The sequence below is a fragment of the Lissotriton helveticus genome, chromosome 4_1, assembly GCF_964261635.1.
Source record: "Lissotriton helveticus chromosome 4_1, aLisHel1.1, whole genome shotgun sequence".
Lineage (NCBI taxonomy): Eukaryota > Metazoa > Chordata > Amphibia > Caudata > Salamandridae > Lissotriton > Lissotriton helveticus.
In genome coordinates, this window is record NC_136063.1 from 472,273,370 (window position 1) to 472,294,470 (window position 21,101).

Consider the following 21,101-nt stretch of genomic DNA (forward strand, 5'->3'; position numbering starts at 1 on the left):
TTCTAGATTCAAATTACACGGTAAAATGACAAGACAGTTTATACATATGTGTAAAGTCTTTTCTAAGTCTGCAGTTTTAGATAAAACGTTTCCAAAAAATCAATTTAGCCTGTAGTTTCTCTGGGCCAGATGTATCAACATTGCCTTTTTCGATTCCATACTAGCGAATTTTACCGATTTGCTATTATGGAATCTGAAAATGCAATGGATGTAGGTTTTGCAAAAAAAATTGTCATTCCTACATATTCCTTAATATTGAATCACATATTAGGATTCACTATTAAGGAATCCCCTCCCATTCATTCCTATGGGCCTTGAGGCCCATAGGAATGAATAGGAAAACATTCCCAATTTGCTATTACCAAATTGGTAATTGCAAATTGCGAATGCAATTTCAAGGGTGATAGGAGGCCTGCTGCACCCCTAAAAAAGGTAAGTGTGCACCTGTGGCACTTAGAAAAATGGTGGTAATTTGTGATTCCTTTAAGTAGGGTCGCAATTTTTAATTTCTTCCTGCAATGCATTTAGGAAATTGCAAATTGCGATTCCCTAAATGCATTTGCAGAATAGGTAATCGCAAAAATTGCAATTCCCTTTTTTGCGATTACCTTTTGGGATGATGCATCCCAAAAGGCTTTTAACCATTCGCAAACGGGCCAATTCTGCGAATCAGCCCATTTGCGACTGGTAAAAAGCTTGATACATCTGGCCCTCTGTGAGTATAATAGTCACTCCCTGGTGTTAAATTGTATCAATAGCTTCAATTTCCACTATTTCCTGTTTTTCCAGTTTCAAAAGTTATTGATTAAATGTAGAACACTCTTGTAGGCAAACTATAGACTTCTTTTCTCCAAGCTTATTGTATATTATTTCAGCCACTGTGTTTCCAGTTGTACACAAGTTCCTTAGTAGTCAACTTTCTAAACCTTGTTTACTATGTTTCGTCAAGCCAACAATTCTTATATCTTGAAGAATATTTCTATAATCTGTGTCACTTGCTTGTTGCATGTGCTTAATAGGTTCATATATTCGAAATGTAACCAAATGTTGACATTTACAATACTTCCCAAATATTTCCTAGTGTCGTCATGGCCAAGTGTTTTAAAAACAGGTTGTCCTTTTACAGGAGAAAGTTGTAGTAGACCTCCAAATAAAATTAAATATTTTCCACCAAACAGAACATCGTAATCTGTTTTTAAAATCTGTTGCATTCTCAAGTGTACAAAGGCAAGTATTACGTTTGAGACTATGCTCGAACTAAGAAAAATTCAAACCCTGCAATACGCTGACGATACCATTCTGTTAGACCAAACCCAGGTGGGTCTCCAAAGACTGTTTGACTCCCTCGCTCAGTACTGCAACATCAATACGCTTGAAATAAATGCCACCAAAACTAAAGCAATGGTAATGTCTTCCGCAAACACCAAAAAGATCTCGTGGTTTATTGAAGGGAAGCCATTAGAAACTGTCACTGCATATAAGTACCTGGGCTTGTGGATTGACCATAAAGGGAGACCGTCTGTGCACATAACCGAAATGCAGGCTGTTGCTCGCAGCCTGGAAGGGGCCTTTATAAAAACTAAAAGTGCTCTGCACTCCCAGGACCTAGTACCATTAATAAAACTGATCACTGCAAAACTACTTCCCACAATTTCTTTTGGTGCAATAATCTTCAAAGATAAAATGAACAATTGGCTGGACAGAGCGCAATCGTCTTGCTACCGTAGGGTCTTCCGATTGCCAAATTCAACCGCCCATGCTCAAATTCGGAAAAAGTTTTCTCTATCTTCCCAGCAATGGATTATGAGTGCAAGATACATCAGCTACTGCTTACAAACCAAACAAGCTAGCCCTCACACCCTAAAAAGCTGCATATGGCTAGTCTTCAGCAGCCCCAAAACATCGTGGAATAAATATTTGACATTTTGCCTCGAATCCCTCAAAGCAAAGGACATATGGTCAACCCCGCTGCCCATCGAGGCGAAAACAAAACTCTTTACCAAGCAAGCAAAAATCTTATCAAATGACCTCGATGAGCAACGGGTACTTCAGCTCTTTCACGGCTCCTGGGCATCCAAACTATGGGGCCGATTAGGATGGCGGTTTTTCCGCATCCTCCGGGCCGGCGGAAGTGTCCGCCGGCCTGGAGGATGCGGAAAAACCGCGGCGGAGACTCCAAAGACCCACCGCCAAATTAGGATGGCTGGTGGGTCTGATAATCTGTCCGCCGCTTTTCCGCCGCGGTCGGAAGGCGACCGCGGCGGAAAAGCACTAACATGTCTGGTGGTGTCTATCAGACACCGCCAGGCATATTAGGATGTCTGGAAATATATGCTTTTCCGCGGCGGCTTTACCGCCGTGGAAAAGCATACGGACCTTCACTTCGGGGGCCCGTTGCGGGCCCCCTGGGTGAAGGTGGGGTGGGGGGTGCACATGGGGGGTACCTATGGTACCCCCCTGCATTTGCGTGCACAATGCAGCAGGCACCGCGCGGTGCCTGCCGCTTTGTGCACGCAAATGCTGTGCATGGATTTTTTACATTGCGGCGGGTGCAGCTTGAAGCTGCACCCGCCGCAATGTTAGAGATAGAGGATGTGACCGCCACCCTGGTGGTCACATCCTAATTTGATCGGAGGGAACGCCGCAGCCCATGCGGACGTTCCCTCCTCCTCAGGGGTTGCGGACGGACTCAAGTCCGTCCGCGATCCTAATCGACCCCTATATGCCTCAAAATCCTTACCGTCCTACCTGGCATCCTCTATGAAAGTCCACACAAAACTCCAATTAATGAGACTCTGCTTTGGCTTAATTCCGCTGAAGGCATACAAGTTTGGTCAATGATACAAGAAAGAAGCATCCTCCCAATGCCGCTTCTGTAACCTGGACGAGGAAAATGTTATCCATATTTTGTGCATCTGCCAAAATCTCCGAGCCCAAAGAAATTTCTGGCTGCGACCAATTTGGCTCCTTCTTAACATCAGGACATGCCAGGAAGAACTAGATGCATGTATGAGGGGAGACTCACCTCAGCTGGCGTCACGTTTTGTAAAGTTCATCACGGAAATCAACTCCCTGAACCTACCATTGGACCAAGTCTGAGGTCTATCCCCTCCTACTGACTTTTCCTTGCCCTTCTTTCCTAATCTATAAACTCCTCGTTTTTAACAGACTCAAATATCATTTTTTTCTTCTTTTTTCTTAATGGTCATTCCTGAGTGTATATATTGCAATGATTTTAATTAATTGTGCAAATCATTTTTTTTAAAACTTTTTTTGAGACTATGCTCACCTCATCAATGATTCAAAGTTTCATTTTCTTCAGTTCTCTTGACACTTCATAACAAGCTTCTCCATATAGCTTCTGATATTCCAATGTAATATCATGTTCAACTTGTTGCATAAGTAATCTGTGTAAAGTAATCCCTTTAATGTTGTGTGCTGCTAATCCAGTTGGAGCTTTTACAGCATAAGATAAATGTGATTCTGTAGTTTTGTGTAGATAACTAGTCAAAACTGTATTTAAGAAAAACTTTCCTGTTCCAGCTTAACCACTGAGATTAGAATAGATTTAAATGATAAGCATTAGCATTCTTTTTTCATGTAGCAAAACAAACATGTTGTATCTGTTCTTTCACTTGTAGATATATTTCTTTCTGTTCATTTATTTATTAGTTCTGCTAACCTTTCCAACTGAATAATATCCTGTTGTGCTTGTTGTTGCATTGCAGTTTCGACCTCATTCATGGCTATTGCTGCTTCATTTTTGATAATTGATTGTTGTAATAATAATTGATTGTACCAGTGGATCTTGACTCAGTGGAGCAGAACTCGGACTATTTTGAGAACTTTCTCTAGCTATTTCTGCTGCAATAGAACTTTCTGTTCAATCTCATCATTTAACATTTGTAGATATATAGGAAAAATTGTACACTGAATACAATCTTTACTTGCATCAAACAAATCTTCATAGCAGTTGAATTTTCCAAGTAATTCCATTTCACTACGCCAAGGCATGAACAGTTTCAGAAGTGCAAAATAGAAAAATTCCTTCTTATCTGGACTTTCATAACTAAGTTTTCTCTGGTTAATAAGCTTTCCTTTGGCATGTTCAACCAAACAACTGTCACATCCAAATACTGCATATCTTTCTTCTTTGATATTTTCTGTAACTTTTCTTTTAAAGCTGTAATGTTGAAGTATTTCATACAGAAATAGAGTTTCGAGATGTGGACTCCTTGTGAGATAGTATGTATCCAACATATTCTTTTTAACAATATCAGTACTTTCTGGCTCATTCACTGCTAAGTATTTGATTTATTGTAGAGATTTCAATACTTTCTTTCATGTGGCAGCAAGACCTAGACTTACCCAAATGATTCCTCTTGACTTTGAATATAAACTCGCAGAGCTCAAGCAATCTGAAAATTCATAGGATCTAATTTCTCAATGGGAAAGCATTTTCAAGCAGAAGCTGTAAAATTTCTTGTTAAGACTCTTTTCTTGTGAAATTTCTTCCTACATTTCTTTCATCTCTATCTTTTCATGTTTGGGTACTTATGATGTAACATAGCGAGCAACAACAATTGAATTATTTGCAACATATTGAATATCCATGTTTGCATTCCACATTTTCAAAATCACTGGACTGTAGTCATTAATGTACTTTGAATCTTCTGTTCTTTTTAAGTTATATGTATTCTTTAAGGATTTCCGAGTTATTCTATGCCTTACTACTGACATAAAACTATTTACTCTTCCTTTAGAATTTATTGGACATGGAAATCCAAAACGACATTTTGTATAACATTTTCCTGTAGACTTGTATTTTCATCTGCAGTATTTCCACATTGATGACTTGAAACCGTAAAACGTGTTGTCTCAAGCTTTTTCTCCTCCTTCTCTTGGAATGGCACAGGTAACATACTGTTCGATAAAAGGCCAAACACTTTCATCAGTATCAGTTCCGAATTTTGGAGCATTGTTGATCTATAATAGCATTTGTATATGAGGAGCACCTCTGGCATGGTATTCCTTTCTCCAAAAGATATCTGTTACCTCGCAAAGAGGTGCAATGTTTTTATTGCAGATAAATTACATCATAGCTTGAAACATATGGTAAAATACCTGCAGGAATTTACCTGATTCAAGGAATAGAGTTCTACAGCTGTCTTTAATTCAATGTTTTAAATATTTGAATTTGCTTTCGTAGAAATTGAAGTAAATCTTCTCATGTATATTCAGCACAGCTAAGTGTTATCAGCTACTGCCAACTTGTGAATGCACATCCACAGTTTATAATATGTCGGTAAGTATTTCTCAAGGTTCAAGAGTGTTGTGGTGCTCTCAAGGCATATGGCCTCCCTCTGCCCGAGGGAGACCAAACCAACTCTATAGGGAATAGGAATCCCCTCTGAGGTTTAAAAAACGTCTTACACAAATGGCGAGGCACAACCAAAACTTTCACCACCATAGTGGAAACAAAAAAGTCACTAAATCGATTCTAATTTCCTTCTGTATATCCATTTATTTTGTATAAACAAATCCAATATAGGCGAAACCGGCAGCCGGCACGTGTTTCGTCCGAAAGGACTTTCTCAAGGCTGCAAATAATTTTGATATGCATTAAAAACAGAATGAGTTCACATTTCTAAATACAAAAGTTAAAACTATTTAATGCATAGTGGCCCAAAAAAGGGACAAAGGACGTAGGTGTCAAAAGCATGTCCTGAACACCAGCGCCATGCTTGAAGTTAGTCTTTTGAATAATGATCTGGTTCCTTAGTACACAAATGTTTATGATGTACTCCAGTTATATTTATTCAAAAGATAGAAAAGTGACCAACCCCATGATAACAAGTCGGAAAATAATGGAAGAGAGGCTACCAAACAGAACACAGCCATAGTTGTATCCCTATAGTGTATCATATGCATGAAAGAATAATTCTGTGCTACCTTAGCAACCATTAGAGGACCACCACCAAGATTGTGCATCCTAGAAAGGCGTGACAAAAATTATCTCCATAAGACTGGTCCCTTCACCATAAGGACCACAGCTGTTTCAAACCATTAGGAACTCCATATTTAACAAAGGTTAAAACCTTTCCCGGCACATGAGCTAGTTGGAATCATCCTCGTGCACGTCCTCAATTCTGTTGTCAAGTGCTATTATTAAGATGCTGATCTTATTTATATTTTTTGCAATCTTTAAATAAATGTTGTAGTACTCTACTTCTATACATTCTCTTCATTATGTCTTTGTATTCTTTCGACCTTCTCTCACCATAGATTGTTTTCCCATTACATGATTTTCTATTATTACGTCCTTTTTTCCTCTCCTTCCAATGTTTTGTTGAACCTTTATTTCTCTTTTCCACATTTTGAAAATTCTTTACATTCTTTAAAAGTACCATACCAGGAATCTTTTTCTTCAGTGTAACATTTTGCACATCATCTAATTTCCTCTTGTCTCTTTCCTTTAAATAGCATATTTTTCTTGTCTTCTCTTTTGATCTTTTTTTACCATACTCATTCTTTCTTACCGATAAATGTAAATACCTGAAAAAGAAAGAATAGTTTAAATAGCATGTTAACTAATTCTATATGTTTTAAATAATGTTATATAAATAATCATATCAATAAATAAACAAATACTTTCAATTACATTGCAAATGGCTCCATAACATGTAAATATTTAAAATATTATAATTTAGATATTATCAAACCTATGATAAGAACACATGCAAATGTGGCTAGTCCCTAGATTCTAAGCAGTTGGTAAAAACTGAAACTTGAACAAAAAAGTAACGTTAAATACATGTTGACAAAAGAATTTGTGATTACACTATTCAATTCAATTTATTTTATTTATGATTCTGAACTCTCATGAGATCCACATAAAAAGACATGATATACATTTCAGAAAGATCATGAGTAAGAATAAAAAAGTACGTAATAAAACATGAATATCATCAGATATACAAGATAAGTCAAAATCTCAGAGTTACAACCTAATACAAATTCAAAAAACATTTTAAAAAATTGTACAATTTGAAACAAAACATTTCATTAGGGGGATTATTCATGGCAAAAGTGAAATCAGAGGCAGACAAGATATTCAATTGCAGACAGATGGGTCTTAGCCATTTACGCCTGAATGACATTAAAGCTGGGCAAACAAAGATAACATGCAGCAAGTCTTGAACTTTCAAGTGACAGAGGTCACAAACGGCTGATGAGCCATGCCATCTTGATAAGAGCAATTTTAAGGGAAGTAAATCCTGGCTTACTAAAAACATTAAACGCCTGACACCATGAGGGATGTTCCAGTGAGCATAAGGTTGTGCTTTCCTCATCAAACAGGAGTCAATAGCTGGAGTAATACCCTTTTTCAAGGTACGGAGCTCTCTATCCAGTCTAAACCCTAGTTCCCAAGAGGTAGATTTCAAAAGGGTTTTTAACTGGTATGGCGATAAAGAAAATAAAACAGCTTTATCTAATTGCAATTGACTCACTGCGTATCTAAACATTTTTATAATTAAAGAATAATCATTAAAATTTCCCAGCAATTTCATTTTTTATTAGATGTCTTAACGTGCCTGGCTCACTCATTGCTAGGCTAAAAACCCAGCGCACATTCCCCGCTAGACCTTGAACCCAGCTACTACGTAAGCCAAATTCCTGTCTGAGGGCAGCTGTTGAACTAGCTGTGTTGACAGATAAAAGGCTACGTAAAATTTTTCCTTCAGCGGAGTTCAGAAAACTCCAGCTTTTTATATCAATTAACTCTATTCCATAGAGTAAGGAAGCAGGGATTTTTGCTCGATATACATCCAGCAGGATCGAAAAATGCCTTCTGCCTGTGGCCTTATATAAGGACACCAGGCTCTTGCCCCGAACAATAGCTTTCCAGGTGTTGTAAGCTATGTGAGCTTTTTCACTTAAGTTGCTCATAACAATTTTGCCAAGAAAGGTATAAGATTGCACAGTTTCCAATTTTTGGCCCCCACTGTCCAAAGAAAATTCGCAAATTTAGGTTTCTTCCTACCAGACATACACATCAGTTTACTTTTAGCAGTATTTATCAATAGATAATACTTTTCTGCAAACTTGTGTAAGGCATGCAAACGATTATTCAGCCCTTTAGGCGTTAGGTCAAGGATCAAAATGTCATCAGCATACATCAGACACACAATTGGGGAACCCCCCAGGATCGGAGCAATACCTGTACTTGCAGAGAGAACCTGGGGTAAGTCAGCTATGTAAAGGGAAAACAGCAGAGGAGCCAATAGGCAACCCTGCTTTAATCCGTTCGCTGTGGGAATAATTCTGGATAGTCCTCTTTCCCCACCCAGCAACACTCTGCACCAAGTATCCGAGTGCAGGGCGTGAACTAATCTAATAAGAAAGAGTGGCATCCCTAAATCAAATAACTTTCCCCACAGCAATGTTCTGTCCACTTTATCAAAAGCTGTGGAGAAGTCAATAAAGGCGCCATAAACTCGCCCTCCCCGAACTTTAACATATTTCTCCGTTATAACCTAGAGTGCGGTCAAATTGTCTAAGGTACCGTGCCTTTGTCTAAAACCTGTTTGTTCAAAAGGCAAAATCTCAGCCCTAGACACCCAATCATTAATTAGGTTAAGGAGACATTTTGCAAAGACCTTGCCAATGGCATCTAGTAGAGCGATTTGTCGTTAATTTTGGGGAAGGACTCTGTCCCCTTTTTTGAATAACGGAACCAAAAGGCTCCCCTTCCAAGAAGAGGGGACAGAACCACTAAAAAAGCAATACCTAAACACAGGATGGAGAATTTTACTCCATAATTTACTCTGTTGTTTTAGGACAGAAATGGGAACCTCGTCCGGACCCATTGCGCCAGAATAGCGCATACCCTTGATGGCTAATTCAATGTCTTTTTCGGACGGAGGGTCATATGGGAAGGTGTCCTCAAAATTGACGATATTATCCCGTTGCAAGTCATTACTGCTGTATAAATGCTCAATATAATGAACCCAGATCTGCTCGTCAATGGCAATTGGCGTGGAACAGGATCTAGTGCCACAACCTTTGCCAATTAGTGACCAGAATAACCTGGCTTGACCCTTATAAGATGACTCCCGGAGTTTGATCCATAGGGAGTCCTCCTTGTCTCTTTTCAATCTAGCCCTCAACCTTGATCTCCTTCTTTTTAACAATGTTAATTTGTGGTGCCTTTCCTGGTTAACTGATAAGTATTGACCCCTAATCAATTTATTTATTTCAATATTTAATTTCCGAAGAGATTCGGGGAATACAGTTGATTTTTTAAAGAAGGGGACTTTCCTTGATATTGAGGTTACCAATTTTAAAAAATCTGCAAAACATAGAAGTTCCCTCCCATCCCATTGGGACAAATTCTCAATTGTAGAGACTAAACTACTCAACAAACATTCAAAAGCCCGAGAATTCCAGAAACATTTCCCTGAACTGACACCAAAGTTCACCAAATCAGTATCTAAGTGCCAGGAATCCGATGGGGGAGGCCTGAGAGCAGCTGTAACAATCAAAACCTTGTGGTCGCTTAGATCAGAGTTAACAACCTGAACGTCCTTCATAAGAGGGAAAAAGGAATAATCTGCCACTATATAATCAATGATTGAATCTCCATTTTTAGATTTATGTGTGAAAGTTGCAGGGGTATCAGAGGGAAGTCTACCATTTATTATTAGACAGTCCACCTTAGAAAGACCATCCAGGATTAGTTTACCTCTTTTATTAGATTTAATATTCATTGGAAACTGAGCTTGAGGAATATGGAGAGATTCTTCCCTGGGCTTATTTCTAAATAAATCAAGGGCACAATTGGAGATCTTGCAGTTGAGGTCCCCTAGTAACAGTATATAAGAAGCGGGAGAGACATCCATAAATTTAGATAAAAAGGATAAAAGCAACTTTAAACAATCATTAAATCGGGTGTCAGGGGGAAAGATTGATATTTATTAAAATGAGCAATTTATTTGGACAATCTTTAAACAGATTTTTCAAAGTTAATACCTGAAACAATTTATTAGGGTCTAGGTAGTAAGAGGGATTCCAATTAATTTTATTAGAAAGTAGGCAAGCTATTCCACCCTTCGCATGACCTCTCCTAGAGGGAATTGCGCTGCCATCAAAAACCAAATAGTCTTTTTCCAACATTAATTTTCCATCCACCCAAGTTTCCTGAAGACAAATTATGTCAGCTTCTAAGGAAAGTAAAAATGACAATTTTTCCTGGCTATTCCTAAAACCTGCAATATTCCAAGAGATTATTTTCAAATCAGTGTTAAAGACTCGGATGCGGTTTAAGGAGAGGGGTAGATTTACTAGAGAGAACGCCAGGCAACCAACTCCATTTAGAATTGTCATCCATCAAAACTTGTTCAGGAGGAGGGGGATTTTTATAGAGAACTTGACGTTCATTTTTAGATACCCATATTTTTAAATCCTCGGTTTTGACTGAGGACCAATCTGAGGAATTCGGATTACCACCACAGATTGTTGGTTGGTTAGTAGATAATTTACCACTCCGTTCCTCCATAAAATATGGGGAAACATCTATCCCTCTAATTTGCAGTTCCTCTGCCCAATGTAAGATGTGGTTCAGAACTAATTTAGAATGAAATTTAACCCTTGCAGTTTTCCCTAGAGTGGAATTCAGCAAAAGTACCAAATCCAAATCCGAGGTTTGAATTAGTTTTAAGCTTTCAATCTCACGGAAGCATTTAAGAAGAGCCGATCTGTTTAAGATAAGGTCAATATCGAAGAGAGGAATAAAATCTAAGAAAACAGTATCAACATTTTCTTTCTCCCGAATAGACACACAAGCGGAGGGTACAATTAAAGGCGAATCCTGAGAAGGCCCAGCCAAGAGGTTGATAGTAGACGATTGAACTTTTACTGGTAATAGCGGTTCAATGGGTCGAAGTTGGATCGTGGGTCCCACAGGATCAGTAGTGTTAATCACTTGAACCTCTGTGGGTGGATTAATTATGTCATCGGGTAGATTAAGATGCAACTCATTCAGGCACGATTTTTCTAACGAGGCCTCCAAATTCTTTTCGAAGATGAGTTTCCTCTGCCTTTTTTTAGAGAATCTTCGAGCAGGTTTCCTTTTTTTTAATCTATTCTTTTTATGCCTAATAGCGACTACCTTTTCACCATTAATTGGGAGATTAATGCGAGCCTCTTCATCTTTTTTTATAAGTGTGGTAAATATAGGAAATACTGAAGGAACTTCTAAATTTTGCGTATCAGTAGAGGCAGCAAAAGATACTATCTCTTCATCAAGGATAGCTATACAATTGCCGCCAGCAGAAGATACATTATCAATGCTAGGAACTACTGGAATGGTCGGAGGCTTATTTACAATCCCTCCTTCAGGATTTAGGAGTTGATCTGTTTGGGCTGAATCTAAAGTCTCTATTACATTAGAAAGCCTCTTAGCTTCACTCGGGTGTACCAATAAATTGTCGGGCTCAAGATGATACCCGGAAACGGACCCACCTTGGTTGTGTAAGAGCACTCTTAGGATTTGGGTTACCGTATCCAGGACACAATCAGAACCTCCAACGAATTTTTCCAATAAACGTAAAATTGATGATAACAGACACTCCAAAGAAAACAGAGATTTAGAAATGTGATTATCACTAACACTCGGGGGCTCACAGGAATGTTATTCAAATTAGTGCCCGAGCACGAGGTGAGGTTTAGCTGGGCTAAAGAAAAATCAGATTTATTTGAGGGGGTACTGTTTTGAGGGGGGGGGGGTTGGAGATTAAATGGGCTTCATTAGGATTTATATTAATCGTGGCGTTAGCAAAAATGGATTCCGAATACCTCTTTTGGGACACTAAATCAATATCAGGTAAAGTAAAGTCTCCCACCGGAAATACCGGGGTAGAGGATAGGTCAGGAGAGATCGTTGAATTCTCCGTAGTTGGGAATGGTGGTTTGGGCATTATAGAATCAGCTAATTTTAAGATAACATTAGAGGTATTTAGGGAGGGACAACCAGAAACCACAGGGGGAAGTTCCATTTGCCTCTGCGAATCTGACAGGGCGAGAGGCAGGCCCTTCACTGTCTCCGAGGAATAATTCCCAAGATGGAACGAGACAGGAACTTCTATCAGGTTAATATTATCCTTAACGGGAGAAAAAACTGCCTCAGACACTTTACCCTCTAAAGTATCAGAGTTTGAGGCATCCAACACAACTTTATCCTTTCCCCTTTTGTTATAATGTACTTATTACCTTTTTCATGTCTCCCCTCTTTAGTTCTCTCTCTGCCTGCTCAGCCTGCTATGATGTCATGTGGAATGTTAAGGTGGCTTTGTATGTGGCAAGATCAGTTGGTGAGATGGGCTGAGCAGAGTGGACCTTGCTCCTGGTGGGGCTTTACCAGAGACTACCTGATTTACTAAAGATCTTCTTGTAACTGTATACCTGCTGATTACTACGTGAATAAATCTACTTATACCACCTACAAGAGATGTCTACCCCATTACATCGTTTTAACACTGGCGACGATTGAAAAAGAACCTACTTGAGCTACCTTGGTTGGTCTTGACTTTTAAAAACAGAAGTAAGTGAAGCTGTTTAAGTAGATGATGAAGCGTTTTTAAAGTTTTGGATTTAATGACATCAAATAAGCTGAATGAAGGAAACTAGGCACCCAATAAGCCCCACCAGTGACCCTACCAACGGTCGCCCTTTAGAATAGTTTGTGCCAGTTTCTGTCTATCTGCTTGCTGCCTTTGAGAAATGACTGGAGGTTTTTGCTACGTTTCCCTGCTTTGACACTGAATGACTCTTCAATGGATTGACTGCTGTGACATGTGATAGATGAAAACTACAATACGACTAAGCTGTTTTCAAGTGTATGCCTCATCAGCAGCGAAGTGCCCTGTGTATTGTCAGCAGCAAAAGATACACCAATGTGTGCAGGGAAAATTTGCATCCCTAGAAGGATTTGACAATTTAAAAAAAAAAAAATCGAGCCTCGAGCAAGAGAAGTACTTAATTTCAGCCATTTGGTGGTGCTGTTGTACAAAGAAGTTTCACACTATATTGACGATCTTCAAAGCGATTTTAACTAAATAGAAACTGTTTTGACTTTAAAACTTACCTTGGCAATTAGACTGGTCCTGTACTCGCACTGTGATTCTTTGAATCTGGGCTGGTGAAAGTTCGTTGGAGCAGGAGCTCTTCACGCTGGGCCTGTCTGTTTTCAATGATGACGCACTGGAATCCTGCAATGGGATTCGGTGATGAGTCAGCGTCATAACGTCATCCGTTTACAACGCTGCTGCGTGTGACTGCCTTTCAAGATTGCCTGCAATATTGCCTGCACGTAATGGTTCATCATTTTTCTTCACATCGGAGTGGCTCTGTGAAGAGAGTATCTTCACCTAACAGCTCAGCTGAGCTGCATTTCAACACAGTTTTCCAGCGATTTTGAATATTAGTTTCTGCCCTCAATTCGTAGACTGTGTTTACCTTGCCAGCGACATAATTATCTTAGGATTACATGGATTTTTGACAACGTGTTATGTGGAGGCTATTGCAGCTAATTGCAGTGAATTTGGTGAACGACTCCCTTCTTACAAATATGATCGGCGGTGACTACTTTATTTATTTTAGTCTATTTTGTTATTGTTCGGGGGGGGCTAAGATCGAGCTTTGGAACTTACTGTTTGAGGCGCAATTATCTACTTACCTGCTACATTTGGATTTTGGATGAATGAACATTTGTATTAGACTTCCATGGATTTGGCTTCCTGTTTTGCTGACTGGACTATCGGGTGAGGCATCGCTCACCTTAGACTACGGTGACCACGTTTTTTGTTTTAGTTTGTTTTGTTAATAATACCTGTTTTATAATTGCATATTCACAACTTTCTATTGGGGACATGTTACTGTCATTGATATGTGTATGACTTTTGAGTGTGTATTGTCTAAATAATATTGTTTTACGGAAGACGTCGCGAATCTTCCTGTATTAACAATATTCTTTACTTGAAACAGCTCCCCGGAGTTTAAGACACTTTTATCATTGCTGGTCACTTGTATATTTGTCTCTTACTCTCTAGGGTGGTGTTGATGAGTATGAGTTTTTTTTTCCTTGACTTTGTATGGTGTGTCCCTTTTACGGTTGCGTGTGAGTGTTAGATGTTTAGTGGTTTTCCTGGGATTTGTCATGGGCCTTATTGATCCATGTTTTGTTTTCCATTAAGTGCAGTTGTTCCCTTAGTTCTATATTCTGGAGTGTCTTGTCTGCACGTTGTGCTTGGTTTTTTCTGAATTTATAAGTTTTGGTCAATTTCGTTCAGGATTTTTGAATTGAGAATTACCTTTAGTTTTTCGAGTGTGTGACGTGGGTTAAAGCTTGCCCACAGTTGTACGAGAGTGTCTTAGGTTTTAAGTTAACCTTGGTTTTTGATTAGCGTGTACATGCTGTGTGTGTTTTCTTCACACATGGGTTAAGGGTTACCCTAGGTTTTTGGATTTTCTGGATGTGCTATTTGCCTACACAGTCTGTGTGTGACAGGTACACACTCATTACCTACATTTTGGGATTTAGTGCACTTAAGGATTGTATTCCCTATTTTGCCCCAGTTTATCCGGATTTAGTATTGTGCTGGTTTTGTTTTATCGCAGTTTTTATGAATGGCACATTAAGTTTTAGGCATAGTTTTGGAATTATTGGTTTTTAGAATGATTTATCTTACTTTGTTTTTCGTTTGTTTTTGATCATTTTCAGGGAGAAGGAGATATTGTATTGTGTTAATACTGTGTCTTCTTCTTTCTATTGAGAATGCGTTTTCCATCTGGGCATTTCTTTTTGTACTAATGATCACAATCCATGGGGAGAGTTAGAATTGTTGCATTAGATAATGCATTTCTCTTCTTCTCCTTTTGGTTTTTATGAGATAATTCTCTCTTCTTCCACTTGTTGCGTTTATTAATGCATTCTCTTATTCTCACTTTCTTTAGGATGGATAGGGGATATTTTGGTTCTATGTTTTAATACATTCTCTGTTTCTTCTTCCTTTGTTTGTTCAGTTATTAAGGAGGGGGATGTGTTATAATGTACTTATTACCTTTTTCATGTCTCCCCTCTTTAGTTCTCTCTCTGCCTGCTCAGCCTGCTATGATGTCATGTGGAATGTTAAGGTGGCTTTGTATGTGGCAAGATCAGTTGGTGAGATGGGCTGAGCAGAGTGGACCTTGCTCCTGGTGGGGCTTTACCAGAGACTACCTGATTTACTAAAGATCTTCTCGTAACTGTATACCTGCTGATTACTACGTGAATAAATCTACTTATACCACCTACAAGAGATGTCTACCCCATTACATCGTTTTAACACCTTTCCTATAAACTGAACAGTTGACATTGCCCCTTCAGTTGCAGAGAGGAATTTATTTTATTCCGTAGAGGATTCGATTTTGTCTTAGAGCCAGACCTCCCCACTAAAACTCGACCGGAGCGGAGTTTTTTTGCCGTCATAATTAATTAGATTTATAAAACACAGTACAAAAGACAAAGCAATACAATGGCTCTCTTATGAAAGTGACAAACTGATTCTAAAATAGCAGAATGAAATACGACAAAAATCAAAGGGACAGGGCCCAGCCCAGCCTACTTCAGCCTCTGACGGCCGCAGACGGTCCCGCCCTTGTCCTGGGCTTCTCCCGGGACGCTCCCGCGCGCTCCCGCGCAGCGGTAAAGAACGCTTACTATATAGGAAGGGGAAAGAGGACAATGGGCGGTGGGCGGGGCTGGCAGGCAGGGAGAGCGGATCAGGTGTAGACGGTGTGTCCGACAGGGGCTCCTGGGAGACGGAGTCCCTGTGCAATCAACGCTCGCAGCCCTGTTGTGCCCTCGCAGTTCTCGTACAAATTGATCTGACAAGAGTCTTTATCCCGCGAAGCGGGACCCGCGAAGCGGGTCCGGCAAGCTGTTAGCAGAGTCCTCGGGCAATAAGCAAAGACAGTTTGTCTCCTCACAAAGCGCAACCAGTTTCAAACTGTGGCAGCCTTTAATCCTTCGTAGGCGGTGGGCGGGGCAGGCAGGCAGGGAGAGCGGATCAGGTGTAGACGGTGTGTCCGACAGGGGCTCCTGGGAGACGGAGTCCCTGTGCAATCAACGCTCGCAGCCCTGTTGTGCCCTCGCTGTTCTCGTACAAATTGATTTGACAAGAGTCTTTATCCCGCGAAGCGGGACCCGTGAAGCGGGTCCGGCAAGCTGTTAGCAGAGTCCTCGGGCAATAAGCAAAGACAGTTTGTCTCCTCACAAAGCGCAACCAGTTTCAAACTGCGGCAGCCTTTAATCCTTCGTAGGCGGTGGGCGGGGCAGGCAGGCAGGGAGAGCGGATCAGGTGTAGACGGTGTGTCCGACAGGGGCTCCTGGGAGACGGAGTCCCTGTGCAATCAACGCTCGCAGCCCTGTTGTGCCCTCGCCGTTCTCGTACAAATTGATCTGACAAGAGTCTTTATCCCGCGAAGCGGGACCCGCGAAGCGGGTCCGGCAAGCTGTTAGCAGAGTCCTCGGGCAATAAGCAAAGACAGTTTGTCTCCTCACAAAGCGCCTTTCTATGACTTTGTGGAAATGTACACTTGAAGTAGGCCATATACATTTACATGTCTACTTGAAATGAGAGATGTAGTCTGTAAAATTTAAAACTCTGCGTGCACTTGTAACTGAGGTGTGTATCAACTTCTACATCTATTGTTTGATCAGTTATGCATCCAAACATTATAGCTTGAAAACCTAGTTGGTTTACCTAGTGGTGGACAAATCTCTCAGTTTTTCTCTATCATTCAGTCGCACAGCCTCTGATGTCTTCGGTATATAGGTGTGATGAAGCCGCTCAAATATCCTGTTCAATAGTCAGCTGCAATGTTTTACGAGCTGAGAGGAATACATACACATTTGTTTACACAAATTTAGACACCATACAGTGTGAAACACAGGTATCCAAAATGAACAGTGATGTATGTATGCCTCGATAAATATGGTGAGACTTATAACAGTGATATAGTTGAATATTTGTGTCTCAGAGCACATGCTATCTACATTTGTGTATAAAAAGTGTATGTATTCATTTCTGCTCATACAATATGGCACCTGGGTATTAAACAAGGTATGTCAGACGCTGCACAATTCCTTCATTCAGAAGACATCACAGGCAGAGCAGAACTAAAAGATTTCTCTATTAGTTGCCAAAGCAACCAGGTTCAGATGCATAACACATCAGAGATGTAGAAGTAGACACATACCTCAGTCATAACAAGTAGCCTAATCACTAATCCTTTTGCCAACATGTCTTAAACCTCACTTTTTGCTTGCAGCTTCACTTTTCCTCAACTACTCAGATTCTTGGCCCTAGCCAAATACAAAGCAGCAACCCTTCACATGTCTCTGTTGTAAATCCCACCAGATTCCTGAAAGCATGCATACATGTATCTGTACCTTTTGCTAGTACCATCATATATAAAACAAACATACAAATAGACATATACCGGTGCTTTATATTTCTGGTATCTTCAGATGGATCACACATATCAGAATACCTTTGTATGTAGAGACATCCCTTACTCACAAGAGTATGCAGACCTTAAAATTTCACAGACTGCACTTCCCATTTCAAGCAGACACCGTACAATATGTGGTGTATTTCAAGTGTACCTTTCCAAAGACTCATTCTTAGTAGCCTAATCACTAATCCCTCTGCAAACATGTCTTAAACCTTACTTTTCAGTTGCAGCTTCACTATTCTGCAAATAATTAGGGTATGGCACCCAGTCAAATATAAAGCAGTAACCCTTTGCATATCTCTGTTGTAAGTCTCACCATATTCCAGAAAGCATGCATGTATGTGTCTGCACCTTTTCCTAGTGGCATCATATGTAAAAGAAACATACAAATAGACGTATACTTGTGTTTTATACATATTGCATCTTCAGATGTATAACACGTATGAGAATACATGTGCAAGTACACACATACCTCACTCACAAGTCCATGCACACCTTAAAACGTGACAGACTGCACTTCAAATGTGAAAGAGACACCTAAAATGATGCTGCATTCTTGAACGGTACCTTTCCACAGACTCATACTAACTAACATAATCACTATTCCATCTATCAATGTACAAATATTACTATGCCCAAACTATTTCAATTATCATTTCAGCACAATAATACAAAGTACAATACACATCTGTACATTTCATAACATATTTCAAACATCACACTTCTCAAATAATTTCAAAACTTTAGAACTAAAGCTTTTCAAATGTAAAAAGGTCACTTCGAAGAATGAAGCATTACTACATAAGATACAACACAAGTTACAAATGTGTAACCACCTTTGAAATAGTATTGCAGAATATGAAATATCAGAAACTCATAAAAAGATTTTCCTTTGCAAACATTAATTGTAATGCACCACTCTCAACAGGGTAAAACCAGTAATGGCAAACTTTCCCTCTCTTTCTGCACACAAATAAACGTAAGTAACAAATCAAATTGCTTTCTACATCATTTCAAATTGTTAAACATATTTCTATTGGTTAGACATATTAACCCTTTTAACTATCTTCTAAAAGTGCCCAAACTGGTTCTGTAATTTTCTGGAGACGCGACTCCACCTCAGTGCCTCAGTCTTTCAACACGATGGAGCCGCAAATCCATACAGGAGTACAAAAGCCAATTACTCATAATACGAGTATTATTTTTTAAGAGCACACCACTTTTAAACATAGTACTGATTTGGGAAATCTTACTTTAATAACATATCACTTATACATAAATTACAATTTCATATTTTAAAACCACAGGTAACTTTCAACTCTTCCCCCATTCTGCTTTATCCCGGTTTCCATAGTAACAGTTTCTGCAACATTCAACTGAACTGGCAGGTCACAAGTTCACCATATTTTTAAGTTCAGCACAGCTTCCAAATGCAAATAGCGGGTGTGGTTTACTTTTTCAAAATATTACCTTATCGTATTTACTGTACCTTTCAAACATTTATTAATAACCAATAAGAAACATGCTTCTTCAGGAAAGTAAGATGCATCCTATTTTTGAGTGCACAATGTTAATGAACAGCAAATCACTTTTTCAAAACCAGCATCTTCTCCACCATTTTAGATACCTCTCATTCTATCAACTGACTACCTCATCTTTTGATTTTTCCAGACATCCCTTCAAGATGCTTACAGTATGGGCACGGCTATTTTTTCTGTTGCAAAAGGTATGCTGAATACAGATGTATTGACAAAGACCTAGGTTTGCAAAATGTGGATATTTAATGGATTGCCCAGAGAGGATTAAAGTGGCACCAATTGATGCCTTTGGTTAAAACCTATTTGCATCTCCAACCCCCTGACCTCATGATTATTGTGCACTGTGATGGCAATGACCTAGACACATTGACTGGGGTAGGACTGGTAATGGTCATGAAGGATACCTTTGCACAATTGATGTTGCTTCTGCCTCAAACCATCTGTCTATTTTCTAATATATGCCAAAGACGGAAATGGAAGTGGTCAAATCAATTCTGTCCACAGATTGAGAAAGCTAGAAAGAATGTCAATAAAGCTGTTTCTGCTTACCTCAGGGACCATACAATGGGCTCCATCTATAACAACAATCTGCATTTTGGTATGGGTGACATAGACAGAAGTAATGGAGTTCACTTCACAGATCAAGGGAACAGAGTCTTTCTCAACAACCTTAAGCTGTGCATCCACACTTACAAACTCATAATCACAACTAGGGCTCTTTTTAGAGCCACTCAATAACTCAACAGTGAATCCTATTTATTTTTTAAAATACCTGTTTTTTCAAAATATTTTCTGGGTTGCCAACTTGTCCCGAGTCCACAAAAAAAAAAGCAAAAATTCAATGTACTACAACACAATACACTTTTCAAAATTATTTCTTATATTATTACTTACTCTATCAAATTTAATATAATTATTAACTTAAATCTGACTCACTCTATAAAAAGAGTTCACAAATGCAACACTACTTTCTGAATTATATGCAATTAAATTATTTATTTAAAGGGAATCCGCAAATCTACAGCGACGTTACACCGGGGGGCCGCCAAAGAGCAGTGTTGGGGTTGCGACTCCTATCAAAAGAGAAAAAAAATGATTAATGCCCCCCAGTTCCATTGTTGCTATGGCAGGGCAAGAGCAGTGCTCCCGTCCAGCCATAGCAAACTGCAATATCCCAGGGGTGGCACCCCGGGACACTGCTGGAGCCAGCCCTAGGGGGTGGCACTCCCCAGGGCATCTAGAGCTCCATGATGGGGGTCACGTGGCCTCCCTCCTACCAGAGTGCTGCCCCGGGGAGTTGGTGGTCCCTAGGGCTGAGGGTTTGCTACGGACCCTCGTATTTTTATAACTTTTTTTCGGTGGGATTCATGCACAGTACGGAAATCTGCCAAATGTTTTTAACAAAATACTTCTTTTGGCCCTTGGGGTCCCCGTAAGACCCCCTGAGCAGGCCCAAGGGGTCAGGGTGTTTCTACCCTGCTCCCTTTTGTTGTTTTTTAAATGTTTTTTCTCCTTTTTTCTCATCACTCGGTTCAGCCGAGTCACAAAATGGCTGTCAACACTTCCTGGTTTGAAGGGTTGGCAGCCAATCAGAGTCAAGCTCTTGCTCCGGAGGGTTCACGGATCAACCGCTGTCACCAGATTCTAATATTATTTTATGTATGTATTTTTCAGGAAATACTGAACGGATTTACACCATTTAATAAAAAAGCCCGCTTTCTGAACCAAGACCTAACTTTTTTTAGCCAAATTGGTGTAATTCCATTCAGCAGTTTGATGGAGAAAATGTGTTTTGGGTTCCTCCTTTTTTTTTTGGCCCTGCTTGACCAATCGCCCCGAAACTTTCAATACAGAAGATGACCGGAGCGCCTCATTAGTTTAATATGTCAGCACTTGGTGAATACATTAATCAGTAAGTAAATAGATCAGCATACACAGAAGTGTTTCTCAGGACCCTACCTTAAACAAATGGCGGAGGAGGCCATGCAGTCATCCTCCCGAGGCTGA